Source organism: Theobroma cacao, chromosome 2, assembly GCF_053813885.1.
Source record: "Theobroma cacao isolate CCN51 chromosome 2, ASM5381388v1, whole genome shotgun sequence".
In the NCBI taxonomy this organism is placed as follows: domain Eukaryota; kingdom Viridiplantae; phylum Streptophyta; class Magnoliopsida; order Malvales; family Malvaceae; genus Theobroma; species Theobroma cacao.
Window position 1 is genome coordinate 40,411,872 of NC_142640.1, and position 6,411 is coordinate 40,418,282.

A 6,411-nucleotide genomic window follows, 5' to 3' on the forward strand; every position below is an offset into this window, starting at 1 on the left:
AATGTTGGTTAAATAAATGAGATTTATAAATTATTTTGAAACTAAATGTTGATTTTTGAAATAGAGTAAGTGGAGGCTATACATTCGTTATATATATATATATATATATATATATATATATATATATATATGTTTTGACATATGGTTTGAATTGATGGCTTATGACAATGTGATGGCAAGCATGGCTGGATTTGTGTTTGTGTGGAATATATGAACTGTTTTGCTTTGCCTTGACAGGCTGGTAATATTATATTAGCCATGTCATGCTGTCGAAAATTTTATTGAATTGGTGGGTTATTTGATTAGCTTACTGCAGTGGGCAGGTTTTCGTAGACCAGCCTATTAGAGGGGCACGGTAAACCCGTTATATTTTACCTCGGTACAAGAGGTGCGGAGGGTATCTCCTATGGTAAAGTTAGAGTTCACTTCACGTCGAACCACCACGTGAAGGTGAAACTCAGCCAACGCCAAGGAACAACTATGTTTGTAAAACGTAAAAACTTGTTTTATGTGTATATATCATTTTAACAACCTTGACGGACTCAATTGGATGCCAGGGCCAAGGTGTCATTGAGTACGAGTTTTGGCACGAGCTAAGTTTTAAGAAAGTCATAAGCCTTGCTGATTGTTTTGATGAAATGTAATTGTTTTACTTGGATTGAAATGAGTTTTGATTGTAATGAACTATATTATGATAGGATGATTTAACTGTCTCCATTTACTCGGCTTTAGATGTTATAGATGAATTTTGCTTACTCACTAGGTTTATAAAAACTCACCCCTTTTTTTTACCCATTTCAGGCTCAGGATAGTCTGTAGACAATCGATTTTGTCGAGGGTTGCTTTTGGATTTGCATCCTTAGAAATTGAAGGTCTACAGTCTTGTATGTTTTCGGTTATTTTGAGGGCCCACATGTCATTGTAGAATATTTTTGTATACCTGGTTTAGTGTGCTATTATATATATGAATTTATTTTGTTTTTATGTTACAAAAATTATTTACGCAGAGTTCTATAAATATTATTTTATAAGAAAATAAAATATTTTATTTAATATTTTTATTTAGTTTGATTAGCCAAAAATTTATTTTAAATGGATGATTTAGATAACTAAACTTATTTTTAGATATGAAATGTATATTTTTCATTTATATATTATATTTTTAACAGGTTTCGAAATTTTTGGGTAAAATGACCAAAATACCCCTGTGTAGTAGAAATTACTTTTTGATCGTTTTGATTTGAAAATAGTCTATATTGTTTCAAAACATCATATTTAGTAACTGTTGCTCACATGGGAAACATAAAATTGATGCAAGAGCCTTGCGAGATTTTGGTTGACATTCTGGGTAATAAATGTCTATCGAGACATCGCGACTGTTGTCACGGGCTCGAAGAGAGTATCGAGTCGTGACAACACCTTGTGTCCCTTCAATTGGGTTGGCAGAAGGTTAGTTACTTCTAATAGTAGTTGAACATTTGATGTCTTAACATCATCTTGATTTTGGTTTAGAGGATTTTGAAGTCTCTCAAAGCAAGACCCCCAAACATCAAGAACTCTAACACTAGCCATAAGTTCGATAAGTTTAGGCTAGTGGTCTAAACAAGCAGGCATATTGGTTGTTCATAACAAGAAAAATTACCATTAGTATTTTTTTCCATCAAACACAAATATAAAGCAATTATAAAACAATATAAAACATGAATTGATAGAAAATGTCTCAATCTTTTTTTATTCTACCCATTTCTTGGATCTTGCATGTGTTTTTTTTTTTCGGAGCCACGGCTCACGTTGCTTCACTCGGCGAAGCCGTAGCTTACCATTTTTTTAATTATTTTATTTTTTTGAATTTTTTTTTTAAAATTTTAAAATTTTTTTATGAACCTGCACAAAATAAAAAAAGTGTTAAAATTTAATAATTAAATAAATAAAAAATAAATAATAGAAAAAATATAAAAGAAAGTAAGTTAGAGTGCTTGGGTTACCTCCTAAGAAGCGCTTCTTTATAGTCACTAGTTTAACTGTGGTACCCCATTCTGCATTACTTTGTACGGCTCGAGATTTTCTTGATTGACCTTGACTGCTCCGATAAGTCCACTATAAATCTCGACAACATCATAGGGATGGATTTTTTTTACTGTAAACTTGTTCCCCCAATATGGTCTAACATTCCATGACAAAAGATGGGGTTGTGAATCAGAAAGTACTATTCGCTGTCCAATCACAAAATCAAGATAGCTAGAAAGTGGTGGTGGTTTTGTCTCAAGAATTGGTGCCTGCTCTATTGAAGGTGGTGGAATAGGCTTACCTTTACCTTCATTGACTAAATCCACTTTATAGCAACTATCTATATAGGGATATTGAGTTGCATGGAACAAATTAAATGCCACTTCCTCCTCTCTAACTCTAAAAGTTATTTTGCCATTCGTCACATCAATAAGTGCTTCAGTTGTAGCTAAGAATGGTCTTCCTAAAATAAGAAGAATTTCAACATCATCTCCAATCTCGAGCACAATGAAGTCTACCGGAATGTATAAATGCCCAACTTTAAGCAAAACATCCTCTATGATCCCAACTGGGTGCTTGATTGTTCTGTCTGCTAATTGCAAGGTAACTGTAATAGGTTGTATCGCTTGAAATCTAAGTTTCCTGGCAATAGATTATTGAAACACTAGCACTTAAATCACATAAAGCTTTAGAAATTTTAAAACTATCAATAATGCATGGAATAGAAAAACTCCTCGAATCTTTAAGCTTTGGTGGAAGCTTATTCTGGATTATGGCACTGCACTCTTCAGTAAGTGCAACTGTCTCAAACTCTTCCAATTTCTTCTTTTTGGTCAAGATGTTTTTCAAGAATTTAAGATAACTTGGCATTTGTTCTAAAGCTTCAGCAAAAGGAATATTAATGTGCAGTTTTTTAAATACCTCAAGAAATCTTTGGAATTGTTTGTCAAGTTTTTGCTTTTGAAAATGTTAAGGAAAAAGTAGTGGAGGTATGGGGGCAGATTGTGATTTTTCTTTTGAATTTTCAGCAGAGTTTTCAACCATAATTTCTTTTTTAGCATCTTTTTCAATTTCTTTCTCATCAGATTGAATTGAAATCTTAGGATTTAATGCTTGATTACTTACCTTTTTATGTACCTCTTTTCCATTGTAGAGAGTGATTGCCATGCAATGTTCCTTACTTTCTCTTCTTGGGATAGGTTCAATATCACTTGGTAAGGTACCTAGAGGTCTAGTATTTAAAGCACTAGCAAGTTGGCCTACTTGTATCTCAAGATTTCTAATTAAAGCTGCTTGATTTTGAATGGAGGCATCAGTCCTTATCATAAATGCGTCAGTCTTTGTTATGAATGCATCAGTCTTTGTCATGAATTGCATGAACATATCCTCCATTGAAGGCTTTTTCTCTAGCATAGGGGCTTTAGATGGAAATCCAAGGGGAAAGTTTGACTTAGCCATTGATGAGGACCCTTGGTTGTTATTCCATGAAAAATTAGGATGATTCCTCCAACCAGGATTATAAGTGTTGGAATAGGGATTGTTCTGTTGCATATTTCCAACAAATTGACAAGACTCAGAATAGATGGGACAATTTTCATTTGAATGTCCTTCCCCACAAAATTCACATGTCATAAAAGGAGTTCTGAACAACATTAATACTTAGTTTATCTATTTTCTTTGCGAGAGAGGCCAAGTGTGTAGAGACAGTGTTTATCACATCTAATTCATGAATTCCAACAATTTTTCTTCTACCCAATCTTTCAGATGGCCATTGATAATTATTAGACGCTATCTCTTCGAACAAATCATAAGCCTCATCAATGGATTTATTCATAAGTGCACCTTCAGTGGCAGCATCAATGGTAGTTCTAAAAGGTCCCAACAAACCATTATAAAAAGTCTGAACTTGCAGCCACTTAGGTAATCCATGGTGAGGACATCTTCTCATCAAATCCTTATACCTTTCCCAAGCTTCATATAGTGATTCAGAATCAAATTGCATAAAAGAAGTAATATCATTCCGCATTTTTGCTGACTTTGCAGGTGGGAAAAATTTTGCTAAGAATTTTTGAGCCAAATCATCTCAAGTATTAATGGAACCAACAGGAAGCGAATTTAACCAACTCTTTACTTTATCTCTCAATGAAAAAGTAAAAAGCCTCAATCTTATGGCATCATCAGTAACACCATTAGCCTTGAATGTATCGCAGATTTCCAGAAAATTTATTATATGAGCATTCGGATCATCATTAGGTAAACCCCCAAACTAAACAACAGTTTGAATCATCTGAATAATTGATGGCTTAATTTCAAAATTCTTGGCTTGAATAGGAGGTCTTCGGATACTAGAGTGGAGATTTTGTACTTGTGGGACTGCATAATCCCTCAAAGACTTGGTCTCTTCCTCTTGTTGATAAGCCATTGTTTTACTTGGAGCATAAACCTTTTTTATTTTTCTTCCGAAGTCTTCGAAAAGTCTTTTCAATTTCTGGATCAAAAGGAACAATTTCTAAATTTTGGGCTCTTCGCATACAACGACCAAAAGTACCTAAAAAAAATAAAATTAAAGAAAAGAAAAGTCTAGATTAAAATTAAGAATGCTTGGTATTAATATTAACAAAAAAGAATTAAAAATCAATTCCCTAGCAACGACGCTAAAAACTTGTTGTTGAATTTTCTACTCACGCAAGTACACGTATCGTTAACAAGTAATATAGTAATGAAGTAGAGTATCGTTCCCACGGAGAATTGTTTAATTCTTACTATTAACTACTAAAATTATAACATCCTAATTTTGTCCAAACAATTAAAAAAAATTAAAACTAATAAACTAAAATTAAAATTAAATATTAAATAAATCTCACTTAACTACCAGACCTAAGATTATAATATCCCTCAATACTTCATCTGATTATTGTCTCTCTCTCTCTTAACTCAGTTTAATGGATTAAATTACTAACCTAGAGTTCTAAATTATTTACAAGTCTCTGTCAAGTTTCTTATAAAAATACCTCTCCCAATTAATTTACTATATGTCTATGCAAATTAAATTAAAGAAAGATTCATTAAGTTTATGCTTTAATCTTGGCTACATATGGCTTATAAGTGTATGTCTACCCTATATGCAAATCAAACCACCTAATCAACCAAGTGTATTCGATCATACGTTATTTTATTCAAGGTCTACCTAAATCTCCTTCGTTAAGGTTTAACCTAGGTTTCCAATTCAATCTAATTGATGATCAAGCAATTAGAAGCATTAAGAAAAAAATAAAATAAACAACTTAAATCTATCAAACATAAGTAAACGAGAGATAAAAAATTTAGACTATATATCGAGTTTAATCATAATCTTAGATTAGAAATTTAGTTCCTCATCAAGTTATACATCATCATTGAATAAAATTTAAACATTAAAACCAAGGGAATAAAAGAATAACAAAAAGATAGAAAAAACCAAGGAATGTATTCTTGATCTCCAAATCTCCTTGAATTCTTCAAATTCCTTCAATGACTCTGTAGCTTGAGTCTCAGCTATTAATCTGGTGTTTTTCTTCTTCTCTTCTCTTAAGTCCTCTGAAAGGTTATTTTTATAAGCTTTAGTCAAGCCAAGTTGGGTGAAGAAAGAAGTCAATTTTAGTTGGGATTTCCTTATCAGACTATGTAAGTTGAAAGTTTGCCAAATTAATTAACAGAAATCGTAATTGCTATAGGACTGCTGCAGTGCATTAAATTTGACAAGATTTTTGACCATCCTAAAAACTGAACTGGGTAAAGTGGTAACCATAAAGTTGTAGATCTTTTCTTAGCTTTCCAATGGTCCAAGAATCGCTTTATTTGGAGCTCTGTAGAGAAAGTTATGAGCAAAATACCGAAGCATATACATTGAAAGTCTGCACCTCGAAATTACTCTCCTTCTTCCATTAAAATTCTTCTTTCATCACACCTACAAAAGCACAAATAAATCAATAGCAACCTATCTTAATCATATTAACACCAAATTAAGCATAAAATTAACGAAAATTAGATTGACTCACCTAAAATAACTAATTTAAAATAATTAAATAAAACCTACTAATTTCTACGCATTACTATAAGAACCTAGCCAAATTATTATTGAAATTAAGCTCAAATAACTTTATATCATAGAGTTATCAATAAGTGTCAAATAGTTGATTACGTAATTATGCCTAACCCGACTACGATACCACTAAATTTGTAACGCCCCAAACTCGAGGCACAACAGACATTGCACACTTGTAAGATAAACGCTAAAGGCTCAAGTACACATATCCTATATAATTAACTAAAAGGACCATTATTTTTAAAAAATGTAATAGTTCATAAACGCTAGAATTGGTAACAGAATTCAAAAGGTCAATATCGATAATGTTAAAAAATTAA

The 6,411-nt window shown here is 32.3% G+C and overlaps 1 non-coding gene across 1 annotated transcript; it reads left to right on the plus strand.

Annotated features, from left to right (window-relative positions):
• Positions 1 to 3,929: 3,929 nt before the first annotated feature.
• LOC148764277 (small nucleolar RNA R71) lies at positions 3,930 to 4,036 on the plus strand. The gene has a single exon (XR_016025003.1). It is a non-coding gene; the product is annotated as a small nucleolar RNA R71 (small nucleolar RNA).
• The last annotated feature ends 2,375 nt before the right edge of the window (positions 4,037 to 6,411 follow it).